Below are 17,342 nucleotides of genomic sequence, written 5' to 3'. Positions count from 1 at the left end.
TTGATAGGGCCCTCTGCAAAGTACATGGAGGGGGCCACCCTCCCTGGCCCCTGTGGAGAGTAGGGTCTGCTTTCCTATGGTCACACTACTTTTTGCTTCATTGGTTTTCGACTTAGATGTGGCTGTGGGCCTGCTAATCAGACCCACAGCCTGCTGTTCTCTCTCTAAATTCACACCATGTACTTTAGGTACATCACCAATTGGGATTTGGGTCACTCTTGTGAGTCCCTGTACAGTGTACTATAGGTGCCCTGGGCACAGGTGCACCCAAGTCCTACCAGGGGCTGCAGCATATCTTTTGCCACCCCTGGCTGGCCATCCAAACTGACAACTGGCTGATCACTCAGCTGGGGCAAGGTCGTGTAATCACCCCTTGCTTAGATATAGTATTCCTATATCTAACCTTATATATAGACCCATATGCACCTATAAGTCACTCCTATGGCAGGCCTTAACAATCCTGAAGGCAGAGTGTTTGGTTTTATGTGAGATGGTGCTCTAGCATGAGCTGAGCCTGTCTGCAGCTTTCGGAACCATGTCCTTATAGCTGTTCTATGATATAGCCATACCATATACTCTTAAGTGAATTATGAACCTCGCGGTTAAATGCTAACTTTGGTTTGGCTTTATCAAAACATGTCGTGTAAGGTGTCATACGCTTTGGAATACTACCTCCTCGCCAGTTCTGGCGACGGGGGTAGCATTCCACCCTTCTAGAGGGAAAAGACATGTTGTTCCTTTTAATCCTGGTTAAAGTTAACCAGAGCCTCAGCATCACAAAATGGATGCTGCTGCCACAGACACAAGTCTGACCTCCTGCTGCTGGGAGTCCTTCCAGCGAGGGAGGCTTGGACAATAGGTTTCCTGTCTTGGGAGGTGCTAGCACCGCCCCAGACAGGCCATAGTGTATTGGGGCAGGGAGGACTGAATGAAATGAGACACTGCCTGGGGCACACAAGGTGTCCCATGCGTAGTCCAGTTCAAACCGGTGCTGGGGCGCTCCAGCCCCAGCTCTGGCGCGAAACTGGACAAAGGGAAAGGGGTGTAACCACCCCCTTCCTGGGTCCCACCCATAGGAGGGACCTAGCAGGTAATCCAGCCCCTAAATTTGGTATATAGGTAGGAGTTGAGTCCCAAGACTTTAGATTTATCCTGACTGAAACTCTGGACCTTCAACGATCTACTTTGCAAGAAGACGACTGAAGAATCTCCCTCGTGGTCAAGGTTTGACCACCCTGCACAAGCAGGCACCATCAAGCGATCAACCGTTTGCTTTGTCGATGCTCCCGCCGGAGCCCGAGCACAGAGCCTGACAAGACCTGGACTTCCAGACTTCCAACAGCCCGATCCACAGTCACAGCAGAGCTGAGACCCGTGGAGGTGACGAGAGACGTGGGACCGGCCATCTTGGAAAGCCAGAGAATTGCTTTCCGTGCAACTTCTGAGGCACCCTCGAAGTTGTGCATTGGGGGATTGAGAAGCCCCAGCCCCGAGCACCAACTGCACCGAAGATCAGCCCTCCACGAGTTCTGCGTGGGGCCCTTCTGCATTTTCCTGCTCGATGCGTCTGTCCGGTCACTTGCCCGTTGGCTCGTGGCCTCTGACGACGTAACCTTTGATTTACAATGCTGGTCTGATTGCTCCAGACCGGCCCTTGCTCCCCTGAAATGGAGTAGCCCATCAGACCTTGCTGGTCTGATTAAGAAGCCATCTTCGATTCCTGCGTGGGTTGCCTTTGCCAAGGCTTGTTGACTCCAATCCGGAAGCCGACACCGCAAGAGCCTTTGTGGGACAGTCCGTATCCAGCGCCTGGTCGTAGTCGACACCTCCTGGTCAACGTGGCTGCAGAGACAAGCTTCACAACATCACCTGATTGCTTCGCGACATCGCCTGGTTCCATCCTGGTCACTGGCTAGTGACCCAGACTCTGTCCCCTCTGCTTTCTGGTACTCTTCATCCTCGATCCACCCTTGGATCCAACCGGACACTTCTCTCCTGGTCGCCTGCAGCATCTTTCTCCAAGGCTTCATAGGAATCAGCGACGAAACCAGACACACTTTGACACCTATGCACCCGCTTCCTGTGGGTGAGGTAACGAGAGTATTTCGGTACTGATGTGGGTATTGAGTATCCTAGTTTCAAGTAGCTTTTCCCTAGTACATCCGGAAGTATCCTAAAAGAACTAGTTTCCATTTCTTTCGTTCCCATTCTAACTCTATGGTAACTCGTGTGCGTGTAAAGACACTGCACGCGCATCCCATGGGCCTCCTGCTCTCTATCCTTTGGTAGTACAGTGTAGCCCCAGCGATTCTCCAGGCCCTAGGCCTTTCCTTTGTTCATGACGTGGTTCTTATACCACTATTTTAGTATATGGTTCAAAGTGCCCCTAGGCAACTTTGCAACATATTGTATGTCGACTAAGTATCTTATGTGCTTGTGCCTTTGACCTCAAAGAGTTCAGAGGATTAATTTAGTAATAAATACATATATATTTTATATATATCCTGTGTGGTGTCCTTTCATTTGGTATTAAAGGGATTGCATATGGTAAAACAGCTGGCTTCACATGCCCTCTTGAGTTTAGCCTAAGAATGCTTTGTCCATGCTACCACTAGGATAGCTAGTCTATAAGGTTGACTTTACAACCATCACCATAAGGGTTGTTTGGACTGGTGCAAGGTGCTCACTAGAATTGTAATCATCATATACCAGGCCAACATCTCACATTGGTGTGCAGCGGTTGGGATTTGAGCTTGCTGTTTTACCAATTGTAATCTTTGAGATATCATTTGAAAGATCACATAGGTACCGTAGGTACATATAACAAGACTTAGAATACTTAAGTTCTACTGAACTTAGTTGTTGTAGACCAAAGGGCCTAGCACACCCTGACTACAACTCCTAGGGAGGTTCAGTAGGAAACACTTAGTGTAGGTAGGTGCACACACCACACCTCACTAGATCATGTCTACCACAGGTGAGCCAAGTGTGCCTCTACCTGTGGTGAGTGACCCTCCAGGAGCACCCCACAGATATGAAATACTCAACGTCCAAGAGCTGAGACATTTGTGTACCACAAGGTGGTTGAAACAAGGGTCTAACCCTACCCTTCAGCACCTGATGGAAATCCTAGAAGAGTATGATGCTCATAAGGCATCTGGTTCAGGTCCTACAGGAAATGCAGATGAGGTCCTGCCCTCAGTAGAGGATACCACTGATCCTACTATCATAGATAATGAGGATGATGTGGAGGCAGAGGACTCTGAAGATGGGGAGGGTAGCCAAGGCCAGGTTCAGGTTAGAAGACTTAGCCAGGCCAACCTAAGCCTACATGGGGCTGTAGATGGGCAAGCCCCATACAGACCTATCAGTAGACTTAACCAGAGGTATAGGAGGGAAAGATCTCACTCAGGTGAATCTCTCCACTCCAATGCCTCTAGAGAATCTCAGAGAGGAATGACTTCAGAGGGGCCTGCCCCTGCCAAAAGTGGGGCTTAGTCACTAACTGGAGAGGCCACGGTCAGCATAACAAATAACAGGAAGCCTTTGAGGATCACCGCCATTCGAAACTGTTCGTCCTTGGGATTAGGTGTGAGTGTTTGATTGGTTCAGATGCTCCGTCCATCACCACCCCCTTTTGTACCACTGGGATTAGGTGTGAAGCACCTCTACCCAGAGCAAGCTTTTTTTTCTGACCCACAACAGCAAAAGACTCTCACCTCAGTGAGTCAGCAATGGTCTAGAGGTGGCAGGCTGTGCAGACCAGTCAGGCCCACACTAGGGGGTTAGTAGGTTTTTAGGGGGCACCTCTGTGGTGCCCTCTGAGTGCATTTATTAATTAACCCAACACTGGCATCAGTGTGGCTCATTTACCGGAGATGTTTGGTACTAAACATCTTGGAATTCGGTGAATCCATCATGGAGCTCTGGTACTCGTAGTGACAATCTCCCAACCCATGTGGTTAGTATGGCTTGACCATGTACTTCTAATGTCTAAGAATGGACTCGGACACCATAGGGGCCTATCTGCTCATGCAGATATGATGTTATGAGGGATAGTGCACCCTGCCGTAGGGCTGTAAGGCCTGCTGTAGGGGTGATTTACCTACACCTCTCGCAGTGATGAGTGCCAGGTCGACTCTTCACTTTTATCTGCACCAAAACACGAAGGCTGTGGTGACAGTATGCATGTGTTTGGTGAGAGGGGTCTCTTAGAGTAGCACAATACATGCTACAGCCCTGAGAGACCATCTCTAGTCACAAGGCCCTTGGTATCACTGGTACCTTTTACAAATTACTTATATGTGGGCCAGAGGTGTGCCAATTATGGAAACAAATGTACAGTTTTGGATAAGAACACAGGCACTAGGAACCGGGTGAGCAGTAACCCAGTAAACACTCAGTCAAAGATGCATCTGAGCCAGGTAAAAAGTGTGTTGGGGGGGGGGGGGGGGGGGGGGGGGGGGGGGGGGGAGGTACTGCAACAAAACCCCACTTCCTACAGTGAGCATCTTGACTTTTTCCATGTCCTGCAAGAAGGTGAAGATCTGAGATGGGATAAAAGTCAGCATCCTTATAAGGCATGAGAAAATAGCTGGAGTAACAGCCAGTCAGTCCCTGTATCTGGGCCCAGGACCATGTGGCTCCTTTTGCCTTTTTTGCATTTCTTGGCGCAAGATGGACTGGTGCTGCTGAAATATGTTCTGATTTGGGAGAGCGGTATGATTGATCTAGAAGGAATGGTGGGGCATAGCCTCACTGAATGATCTGAAGGATTGACCTTTCAGGTGTCTTTGGCAACACTTGGCGGAAATGTCTGATCCTGCCTCCTACACAGTGGTTGTGTGCCACTAAGGGTAAACTAAAGCAGCGTGGAGACTGATGCCACAAATGCAAGGGACTGTGAAGGGCACTGTAATGATGGCTTAGGTGTTGTCTGCTTGATCCCAGCCCCTGCCCCGAAAGGACAGTGGTGCTTTTTACGGGGGTGGTTAACCTTGGTAGAACCCATCTCCACAACCCTCTGGAGTAGCCTGAAAAGGGATGAACCGGTGGAGGCAACCATGTTGCTGGGAATGGAACATGTGGTGACCAGGCTTTCTTTAAGGCAGTCCAATGCTAAATCTGCCTTCTTCGCAAACAGGTGAGATGCATAGTACGGCATGCCCATTAAAGTGGCTGGTACAGCACTTTAGAAACCTGTTGATCTCGTCCAAGAATGTCAACCAAGCACGCTGCTGGTACCAATGGCTCTGCCTAAGCAGTTCGTAGCGTCAAGCCCACACCGGATGATATATTTTGCAGGATCCTGAATGATTTGAAACACAAGTACATCCCTCCAGCAAACAACTGGCTGATCAGAGGACCAGGGTGGAAGGGGAACACAACAGCTTGCTGAAGCTCCCATAGATTTGTATTAACTCTGTCTCGAGGGGGTTGTGGAGAATGAACTGGGGTTGACCCTACTGGTGGAAACCTGAATCATCAAACCTTCTACTGTAGGGTGCGGAGTCAAAATGTCAGGGTCACCTGCCCCTAGCCTTTGGCAACTGGCAACTTGCCTGTTGACTGGTGGACCAGACCAATACGAGTGTCAGTCACTCAGATATTCATTAAATGGAAGCACGGTTCAGATTATGTTTTTCGGAGTTGAATACCTCTATCTTTACGAGTGTGTTTTTTTTCCCCTCATCTCACCTTTTAAGCCTCTGCGGGTCTTATAAAGCTGTTCTTACTAACTGGGGGCCTCTCGGCTTACCGCACACGCTTGGTTCACCTAACCCGTCCCTCCTTAGGTGTAATCATAGAACCTGCTAGATTAGTCTGAGGCCTCGTCCCCAACTCATAAGAGGTTGCCAGATGTTTATAGACTTATCCACTCCTTCATATTCTAGCCGGGCCATGGCGAACGAGGCTTTAAGCCAGTCCTCTGTTTGGTGGGAGGGGATCTTTCCATTTCTTGCAGATCTCTCTCCGCGGCAACAAAATCATATATAATAAGAGACCTCTATCTCGCTGTGAGGCTGTTTGACAAAAGACACCATCATCTCCAAATAGAACTAAGGAGAGATTCACATCCACCCTGGTTTAAAAAATTTCCTGAAGTGAATCACCCACCTCATTCCAAAAGGAATTCAATTCTGAGCACTCAAAAAAGACATGGAGGTCAGTGGCTAAAGATGTTTGGCATCTTGGATATTTGGGTATAGGTACAGGGGCGAACTTTGCTATCTTTGCTGGGGAATAATAGAGTCTATTAGTAACAAAAAAAATCTTCAGACAGGCAGGTTTTATGAACTATATAGTGTCTTTAATGACGGCTCTAAGAGGGACTCTACTGAGGATTCTATTGGGGTTCGGTTCCATACCGCCTCTGAGGAGAGAATTATTAGATCTTCAACTTCTAATAGATGATTATACCATATCGAGATTTCCTTTTTAATTGGTAGAACAGATTGACACAGCCTAACAATCTCTCCATTTCCTCTTACCTCCTCCCTTTCTGCTTCGTACCAAGACACTAGCTGTAAGTATTTAAATCTCGATAGTCCTGTGCCGATCTTAACTCTCAGGTATTCCCAAGAATGTACCCCTTCAGTGTCTATCAGCTCTTCCTGCCCTCTATATTGGCAACGCTAAACTGTCTTTCAGGCACTCTGGAGTTCCAGGCGATTCCCAGACTGGTGACAGGTCCGAATAGTAGCCTATCCCCCAGCTAAGTCTCTCCCTGTGCCACAACTCCAGAGCTGCCCTCAAAACCTTCAGGCGTACCCGCTTAAAGAATCTGGGTGACCCAAACTTGTAAAGAAAAGATTCTCCACCTCCTCCTCCTTCGCTCTCACCATCTCTCCCAGTAATCTACCCCAAGCGGACTCATCGGGTTTCACAAGTAACATCCGGATGCTCTTGACCTGGAATGCTACTGATTAGAGGCCAATGTCAGGAAGAGCCAGCCCTCCTCTAATTAATCTGCGTCCAAGTTTTTTCCACGTCAATCTGACCCCCTTATCTCCCCAGACAAAACTCCCAATCTTGCTCTGTACCTTACTAATGCTGTCCTTCGAGAAGGTGAGTGGTATGGCGGAAAATAAATAAGAAAGTTTGGGAAGAATGACCATCTTTACCAAATTGATTTTCCCCGTAAATGGTTAGAGGAAGATTTCTCCATCTACTGAAAAGACGGTCTATTTCTTTAGTCACTCTGCTTAGATTAATCTGAGGGATTTTTTCCAGATCTTTCACAATATAAATCCCCAGATATATGAACTCTGTGCTCACTGATCCCCTCCACTGCTCCAAATTCCAGCACATAACCTCAGTTTTTGAACTGTTCGCTGCATAGCCTGACAGGGACCCGAATTCAACCAATAACTCCTCAACCCGAGGGATTGCCCTCTCTGGGCTACTTTTATATAGTATCAGGTCATCTGCATAGAGGGCTAATTTGGAGCTGTAAAGTTCAGACCTATATGGGGGGATTAGTTCGTTCAACCTTATAGCTTGCGCCAAGGGTTCAATATAAATATTAACCACTTGGATGCTAAGCTACTTGCAGTGCTTCCATGTAATTTCCATTGAAATCAATGGAAACTCCATGACGAGCTGGGCTCGTCATGAGCGTCGAAGGGGTTAAATAATAAGGGAGATGGGGCACCCCTGTCTAGTTCCTCGCTGAATATTGATACTTGATGTGAACAGGCCATTTAGAAGGATCCGCGTTGAGGCTCCCTGATAGCAATTCTGTAGGGTTTGGATAAAGATGGGACCAAACCCTATTACCTCCAAGACCTCCCATAAGTAAACCCAGCAGACTATCGAACGCATTGGCCACGTCTAATGCGACTACAGCCAAGGGGTTGGATCTTTGGACGGCTAGATCTATCAATAGATGAGTCTGCTCCTGGATTTGCCTTCCAGCCACGAACCCCTACTGGTCTGTATGTATCTGCTTCGGTACCAATTTTGCCAATCTCCCTGCCAAAACACCCATAAAGATCTTGTAGTCGGCGTTTAGCAGGGAGATTGGCCGATACGAGTCAGCCCTCAAGGGGTCCTCACCTGCTTTAAGATTAGAACTATTATTGCCTCCTTCCACGCGTTAGGCACTCTACCAGCTGGGCAGTATTAAAAATGGTGCCCAATATGGGAGACAATTCTTCTGCAAGATGCTTATATACTTTGCTTGGAAGGGAGTCCGAGCCAGCAGCTTTTTTATTCCTTGATTTCTTAATCTGCTCTATGATTTCCTCCAGCGTGATAGGGGCATCTAAACTGTTCCTACCCTCCTCGGACAGTATGGGCAACAGTTTATTATTCAGCCACGAGCGAATGGAAAAAAGGGAGGGGAACTGATCCTCTTTATAGAGGTCTAAAAACATCAAAAGGAGGCAGGATTGCATATCCTCATTTTTACTTGATGTTTCCCCGTTACCATTGTTAATCAGCTCTTTAATATCATTTCTGGTACGATCAACTCTGGCTTTCCAAGACAGTAAAGCTCCTGCTTTTTCCCCATACTCGAAATTTTGCATATTTCTAGTGTCCCATTGAGCTCTACATCTTGCATCCAACTTCCCTCTATATTGGAGGCAAACAGGAGGAACATGACGGCCGCCCGCTGGACGGCCATGGCTCTGCTCGCCCATAGGGATACTGCAGCATAGTTTGCGTAGATGTACCTGCTAGATGTAAAGTAAAGTAAAAGTTTCCCTCCTAAAAAGCATTAACGACCCCTTAATCTGCATTACCTGGTATGCTGCTGGAGAACAGAGCGCTGTACTGGACCCCCGCCTGGTGAGTAGAGCTCGGGCGGAGAGGGGAACGGGAGACGAGGCTTGTGCTTGCGTTGGGCGGAGGCGACTCACGCACGGAAGAGGCGCGACTCGGCTCTCTTTCTCTTCCGGGTCGCGGGGGGCACTGAAAGCAGTGAGGGCTCTCCCTCAGACACAGCGGATTCTCGCACTGCGGTGAGAGGGGCAAGTACGTGGGTAGATTATGGCCGGAGTAAGTGAGAAACTGGTGCCTGCGCCAAGGTAGGAAATCCGCATATCTTCAAAAGCTGCAGTGTGGGGAGGACCCGGAGGAAAGTGTGGTCCCTGGAGGGACTGGCCTTGCCTGATGAAAAGGGGGTTAAGGGGGTGAAAGTTCAGGAGGTTCCGGTTACATGGATGGATAAAGAGAGCAATAAACAGGGTGAGCTTAATATTGGTAGTTCGGCTGGGCAGAAAGGTATTGGAATCACGGCAGCGGCGTTACCAGAGGTGGTCCGGTCCTTTAAAGTTAATACGTACGCCCTCCGTGCTAGATCTGCTTTTGACCCTCTAAATGAAAAACCAGTTTACCTCCCACGTGTCTCCCCTCCTATCTCTGAAGTAAAAGTGAGCGCTAAACGCAGGAAAGGTAAGGGTAAAGGGTGAAACTCAGAGGAAGGTGTTGGGGTTAAAATTAAAAAAGGTGATTCTGCTGGTAAAAGGAAAGCAAAGGGGAGGAAAGTATCACCTCCAACGATAAAAATTACCCCTTCCCTCAAAACCTTCTATAAAGTCATGTCTACCAGTACTGCGTCAACAGCCCCCTCCCAGTTAAAACATGGTGATGTAGCCGAAGACAATATAAGTCAGGGGGCACCTATCAATGTCAGTATTGTGAAAATCATAAGCCCGGTAATGAAGAGGCGAGAGATCAGCAAGTAGCCGAAGTCCCGATAACGATTTATCCAGCAGTAAATCTGTCCAACAAATACTCAGTTTTGGCAATTTGGGGCCCAGGAAGTTCCCCTATGGAGCTTACTGATGCTGGTAATTCAGATCAACAAGGAGCTATACAGATTGAAGGTATTATAGCAGAAAACAGAAACAGCACGACCAATGGTACGACTATTAAAGGAGCACCAGAGATTACAAGAAAACCGATGTAGCCTCCTCCACCCTGGCGGATATTCTCTTGGCAATGAAGGAAGAAATAGTATGTAGATTTAAAGTCTCGGAGAATAATCAAGCTGAGATGACCAGCAGATTTCTAACTTCAGAAGCGAATCCAGCAGCAATTCAAGCCTCTTGCGAAATACTAAAAGATTAGATGAGGTCACATTAAGAACTGAGGTCATGGAGAAAGAAATCCAGATGAAGGACTCTATGCGATCGACTGAAGCGGAGGTAGTCCAATTGTCCGCCCAGAACAGAGAACTGAAAGAGGACATTGAACGTTTAGAAAATAATTCTCGGCGGAATAACTTGAGGTTTTTGAATGTCCCTGAAGCTCTGGAAGGATCTGATCTTAAGGGGTTTGTGATCTCATCACTAAAGGGTACGGTCCTGAAAGGACACCTCTTTTGGTAACAGCTGCACTTTACAAATGCAATAAACAAACAAGATGTGGACCTGGTTCATAAAATTCAAAGGGTGCATCGGGACCCCTTTAGAAGAAATCCAGCTAAGCAAAAGCCAAGGAAGATTTTGCTTAACTATTTAACATACTCAGTTAAGGAGCAGATTCTATCCTCTGCCCTAAAAGTAGGGTCCATCTCCTTTAACAGTTCTAATCCTTTCTCCTTTCAAATTAGATCAGATATATCGCATGTAACTGCTACTAGACAGTGGGAGTTGGGAAGACGGCTAGAAGAGTTAAACAATATGGGGGCTAAGGCATAGTTGAAGTTCCCAGCACAGCCCTGAGTGATGTGGAATAATCGCATGTATCAGATTAAAATCAGGAAAGGAGGCTGATGCCCTCATTGTAAAGAGGAACAAGGGGCCAAAAATTAAGGGGGGGGGGGGGTCATAGAGATGTGTAAAAAAATAAGTAAATGCTTCAGATTGTTAAGCGTGGGTTCTAGCAGGAACTTAGTTAATTTAGGATGTTGCTTCTCGGGGGGGGGGGGGGGAGCCGAAATAGGCTTTGCCTTTTAGAACAGAGGGTTCTTCATGGGAAGACGGGGTATAGGCACACGGGGTTCGGGGAGGGGCGATGGGGGTCACTTGGGTGGGGAGCATGGGGAAAAAACAAAAAAACAATCTCATCTCACATTAATTTGCGATATATTATGTAGAGTCAAGGAGTTAGCCATATGGGCTATTCAGCTAGTTTGGGAAGATGGCAGGGAACCAGGGTCTAAGGGATAGAAAGACCATCTTTGTCTCCTGGAATGTAAATGGATTGAAGTGCCCTCGTCGACAAAGGCTAGTCCTCAAATATTTGGGATTATCCACTGCTCATGTCTGTTTATTACAAGAGACACATTTGAGTTTGACAGAAAGACGTTCAATTTTTTCTAAAGTCCCGTGGATAAAATGTTTCAGTGTGTCCCACCAGACGTCCCATAGTAGAGGAGTAGCAATATTGGTGAAATATGGTACCTTTTGTACCATTAAAAGAATGCAGACAGACTCCTCTGGGAGACGGGTAGTGGTCCAAAGTACACTAAATTATAAGGACGTAGTGTGTGCCTCGTTTTATGGCCCTAATGTTGATGACACGACCTACATACAAGTTGGAATCAATATTGATGTTGGAATCACCTCTGTATATTGTAGGTGGAGATTTCAATGTCCTATTGGACCCCATAAAAGATCGGTCTAATTTAAGTCACTACAAAGGCGCGTGTATTATTAAACCGGATTCAGGATCTAGATTTGACTGATGTATGGAGAGCTATGAAGGGTAATCAACAGGGCTTTACGTTTTACAGTAAGAAATACGGTCACTCCTCTAGGATCGACTATGTTTTTATAGATCGACATTTTTGAATGATGTAGAGGGGATTACCGTCATGCCAAGCCACCTTTCAGACCACGCACCCTTGCAGTTTACGTTTCAGAGTAAAAAGTTGCAGGTTCAGCCTAGATGGACATTAAAGAGGGCTATGCTCCTTGACCCTGAAGTTATTGAGAATATGAAGTCCTTTTCCTTAGAATTTTTTGAACTTTGGCTCTTCAACAACAGATTTTATTTGGGACGCATATAAGGCATGCCTAAGGGGAGACTACACGGTATCATATGCTCTAAGAACAGGGCAGAGGCCGTGATACTTAAAAATATCGAGGAAAGAATAAGCCAGTTAGAGAAGGATAGAGATGGCTTAAATAATGGGGACCCAGAGCATATTTTGCAAGTTTTACAGGATCTCGATGAGGCTCCACAGGTATCTTTACGTAAGTTTTGACTTCCATGCCAAATACATCCGCTGCTGATCTCATTACTACAGCAAAGGTGGCACTTTTTTCCATTGATGGTCCACAGGGAGAACCAAGCCCAGTTTCCGGGGAAAGGCCCAACCCACTGGCCTGCTGCCAGTCCATGTATACATTTTGTTGAAGAAATAATCCTCCTCATCTCCAATGTAATTTCCAAAGTCTGGTTGCATCTGATCAGAGTACAAAATAAAAACTTGGTAGAGTGCAGGGGTGTGGCTCAGAGGCAAAGGTGTGGTTCAGTATGCATCAGATTTTACTGGGGCCAGGTTTGTCAGTACTGCTTTGGGACGTGATCTTGGTTGGATCTAAAGAAACAGAGTCTTCCTCTGGTGTCTGTGCCAGCATCAAGCCAAGGGGTTTGCATGGATTTTGGTTCTGGATTGGAAGTTAAAATGGAAGTTGGCTCCAGTATCATTGCAGAACCCGAGACTATGCAGCGGATGTACCTACCAGAAGTAACCCAATTGGAGGCCTCCACAGACCCTAAGGGCCTGAAGGTGCATTGGGGGAGCAGGAAGAGTAGTGAAAATTTGCAACAGGTCCTTTCCTAAATCTGTTGCGACTTTGCCAGTCAGTGCCTCTGGATCTGTTTCAGAATCGACTCATCAACAGGGGTCTTCGAGCAAGACAGTGAGGGCACCCAGTCGTCTTCAATTCTCTGACTGGGAGTGGTGGTAATGGGCCGAATTCCATTTGGCCTTCTTGCGACTGACTTATTGTAAGACTTTCACTGCGATGAGGACCTGTCGCAGGACAGCCTCCAGAGCAGAAAGGGGTCTACACCCTCAATTTGGAATGGGATGTCCAAGACTACTGGCAGTATTCAACGACATACAGCTATGCTTCGGGTTCCTGGATAGTCTTAGGATTCATAAGAGCACACACACTACTTGCAAGACTTGGAGTCAGGGCCCAAACCCCAGAGGCACATCTCCTGGGGAACTGTCACAGACATTTGCTTGCGACGCCCCTTAAAATGCTTAAGCCTTGTAGTTTTAGGAGGGGCTATAGTGCCTTTAGTCAGAAAAAACTCAACACAAACGTGAATGTGTGTTTCCAATGTAGTCTTAGACCACAGCCACTCATTGTCCACACTACTTCATATATTATTGTAGGTGTCAAAATGTTTAACTTTACTTGTCAACATATATATTTTTTTGTCTGTGAGTCGAAAAACCTTGTCCAACCAGTCTCATGAAAAGAACAGAACTGCTGATCTCCAGATGGTGACTCCACTTTCAGAGTGGTTGTAGACATTCGAAACCAGCATTGGCAAAGGCAATAGGTCTCGCCTGTGTAAGAGCTATCAACTTTCCCAAAGCCTTTTAGCTATGTTGTACAGCAGTGTGGCTTCTGTTCAGCATGGCTGAAAGTTAGTGGCGTAGAGGAGAATGGTTTGGAGTGGTGTAGCACGGAGTGGAGTGGAGCAGAGTGAAGTGGAGCAGAGTGACGAAGCATGGAGTGGAATGGGCTGGAGTAGAATGGAGTGGCGTAGAGTGACGAGGAGTGGCATGGTGTAGAATATGCAGTGAGTAGAACAGTTGTGGGTGTAAGTAACAAACAATGCACCAGATTTAAAATCAACACAAAGGTATGAGGCATAAAAGGGAAAGGCGAAAGCAGCACAAGAACTGGAAACAGAGGAAGTGTCCTGAAATGCTTACCTGTACGGTGATCAGCAATACAAGAATATCTGTAATACTTATATAAAAGTGTAGAGGTGAAAGAAATAATACCTCAATCACAGCGCTATCAGCGGACAGACACTAAACAAGAGGAGGTAATCTGTGCTTCACAGAAAGAAAAAATAGTGATGTCTGGCATGCACTAGCCAATTAAGAGGCAGCTAAGAAGAGTGACAATGAAGCCAACAAATGGGAAGTAATAAGCAGGCTTCAAGTCCTTTATAGTAAGCAATACCTCTCACAAGTCAGAGCGCATGAATGCAAGGTCGCAGGCGAGCCCTAAAAACTGTTTCAGGATGCCAAGCCTGCAGTCAGCCTTCTTGGGCTGACCCTTATACTAAGGAATTACCCCACACTACGTTTTGTGTTGCATTCCTTCATTCCCTACTACTACTTTAGGAGTAACTTTAAGTATCAGGACCCCTGGATCAAGTGTTATATATAAACACACTTTTTATTTTCACTTTTCATCCTATTTGTGTGAGGTTGCTCATCATTTGCAGATTCTTAGGGTGCTCATTGATCCTTCATATGGTGTTGTATTGCCTTAAGTCAACTACATAAAGTAAATAAGAGCTGCAAAATACAGAAACCAAACCAGCTTGATCGGTTGTGACTGTTCCATAAAAGGGATTATTTACTTAAAAAGAAAAAAATAAATATATTTTTTAAATTCTTTTATTGTAAACATTAAAATGATAAAGACATGAAAAATAACACACTGTCGTACATTGAGCCATTTTCCCCTCAGCCAATGGCCACCTCTGTGTTCCCTCCCCCCTCCAATTTCATTTGTAAATTTATTAATTTCTTGCTCTACTATAATGCACACATACATACAACATATTTAGTTTAGAAATTAATTCAGTATATTTTGTATAATAATAAAAATAGAATAAAAAAAGTAGCAATGCATCTTTGGGGATCCAGGTATCTAAAAGACACAGGATCCCTCTTGAGCTACCACCTCACAGAAGTGTTACTTTTTAAGTTGTAAAACCACACATCTCTATACACTTTTTTTGTAAATTAAAAATGTTTATAATTATTTATCTGGCATGCCTGGTCTACGTTTCTTTGTTGGTTTTCTGCGGAGATGTACAAATACCTCTCATGGCTACTAAATACAGATTTCAATCCATCCAGAAAGGCTAGCACAAGTCTTCAGGTTCATTTGCCTGGGTATCTAATTGCAATGAAGAAATAGTGTGCATAATTCAATCATCTAGTAGGTGGGCTCAGAACAGTGTCATGTATTTTTCAAAGATTAAATGTCAGGCATTGATCATGGAACAGTTTTGACTGACACAAATATCCTGTGGCTCGCATATGTGACGTCTGTTTGCAAGTCAATTGGCCAACTGGGTCTTTTTGCCATGCCAGAATCTTGCCACCCTCTTTGAAAAGGGCATTTTAAAGCAAGTGTTTTATGAGAAGGCTGCGGCAAAGACAGATTCCTTAGATAATCATAAATCCACGGTGCATACATACAATCTGTGCACGTCCGTGAGGTCCTCCATTTATTCATAATAGACAACAATGCTTTGTCCTCACCAGTTTCGTTTTATTTTACTACCTCTCTTGGTGGAGTTTCCTGCCCATAGTTGCACTTTATATGAACTATGGGTATGCCCCAGTGATGGAAAGTCTGGTCAGTCAGTCCTACATTTTGTGTTTTTTGCTCTTATCTTGTGCTTAGAAAGAAGTTAATATTGCCAATTTAATTTTTTTTTTTAAATGTTATCAATGAAGATCAGCTCTATCATTGTTCCAGCAGTACATACCCTTCTAATATGCTGCTCAGTGGCCTCTTATATGGAAGATTTTTAAAATTAGAAAATGTGCAATGCTGTAATTTTTCCACTCAATGCAACTGGATTATTATATTGTGATGGATTGTTTTAACTTTGTGTGATTTTACTATGTTTTATTATTTTATGCCACAGAAATATGGCGAATAAAGACATATTTGATTAGATTTTGACTGACGCCACCTTCAGATTGTCTTCTGTTCCTCTGCTATGTTGTAAGATATAACAAAAGTCAGTATGTAAACTATTTTAAAAACATGTTTGTTGAACCTCACAGGGCATTTACGTAGGTCTCGTATTAGACTAGAATAGCTACAAGCTGCATGTCTAGCCTTGTTTTAGCATGAATTGTATTATAGATTTATATACTCTGCATTATTGTTGGTTTACTTGTGTTCCTCCTCGCCTGTTGGTGAATGTATAGTTGAAGTGGCAGCCAACAGGTTTCTGTTCTACTGATTTCAGTCTACAGATATACAAGTATAGTAATAATGCATGGAAATTAAGGTTGCAACCTTCAAGGTACACTCCACTCTTGGTATTACTAAAAGATCTTTATTTGGAAGTCTTCAGCAAGCAGAATGTAGTTATCTACACAACTGGCAATGCCAGTCTTCGTGAAAGCTTTACCTCTGTAGGACTTTCTAAATTCTACTTCAAAGAGTGATGAGTTTCTTATATTCTATATGAATAGTACATTGGAGCACCTAATGTGTGTATTATATTTAAATTGGTGGGAGGGAAAACTACTTATTTGGGAGGATTGCAGATGTGTTGGGAAATAAAACTTTTGCTTGAGAAATTCAATTAAGCTCTGAATTGGGAGACTGTAATATGTGGACATGCTTGCGTAAAGTGAAGGCTATTAACAAAATAACTTTGAAATCAATTTTTTGGGTGGTCATTTATTCACTAGCTCAAACAGAGTTGATATTATTTTAGTTAGGACTACATTTAGGTACCACAATGGTTGTGGTAGCCCTCTTGGTGGAATTATTAAGTTAGCTAGAAACATCTGATGATAGGTGTCTAAGCAAAGTAGTGTGGCCTGTTTCTTGTACGAGACACTAACGCAGTCAAATGTACCTTCACTTAAGCGTTTATTATGCCTCAATCTACTGTATGTAGAAGCAACTGAAGTATGTCTTGTACAGCAGTTGGCAGCAGTGGAAGGTTTCTCAGTAAACACCAGATCACAAACCGCTTACACATCCTTATAATTGTGTATGTTGTCTAGCTTGATTAAGCCCACACATGTAACTTTGTAGTAAATGTAGTTATTCACATTCAGTGGCCTCATACCAAACTGGAAAGAAGCTGGGGTCTGGATGGATAATAGTTATATAACCCAAATCTATAATCCTGGCATACTCAAAGCTTCCATCGCAGTACTGACACCATCTCACTCCGAAGTAGGAAGCATGTCTTACATGCACACGTCAATGTAATGCATAAATTGCACTGCCAAGTGTATGACTTTCTTGACTGGCGGGATCAGTTAAATTGGTGTAAAAGTGTATGTAAATGTCATGAGCCTATCTTTCAGTAGTACATTCCCCTTGGACTGCTGCTATTAGTGACCAGATGTAGCATCTTAATATTTTTTTATCTATTGTGGGACAATGTATTTAGTGTGTTCCATAAACATAAATGGC

Source organism: Lissotriton helveticus, chromosome 10 (genome assembly GCF_964261635.1).
Source record: "Lissotriton helveticus chromosome 10, aLisHel1.1, whole genome shotgun sequence".
NCBI classification, from domain to species: domain Eukaryota; kingdom Metazoa; phylum Chordata; class Amphibia; order Caudata; family Salamandridae; genus Lissotriton; species Lissotriton helveticus.
The sequence above is the reverse complement of the archived record's forward strand: the minus strand, read 5'-3'. Positions refer to the sequence as shown.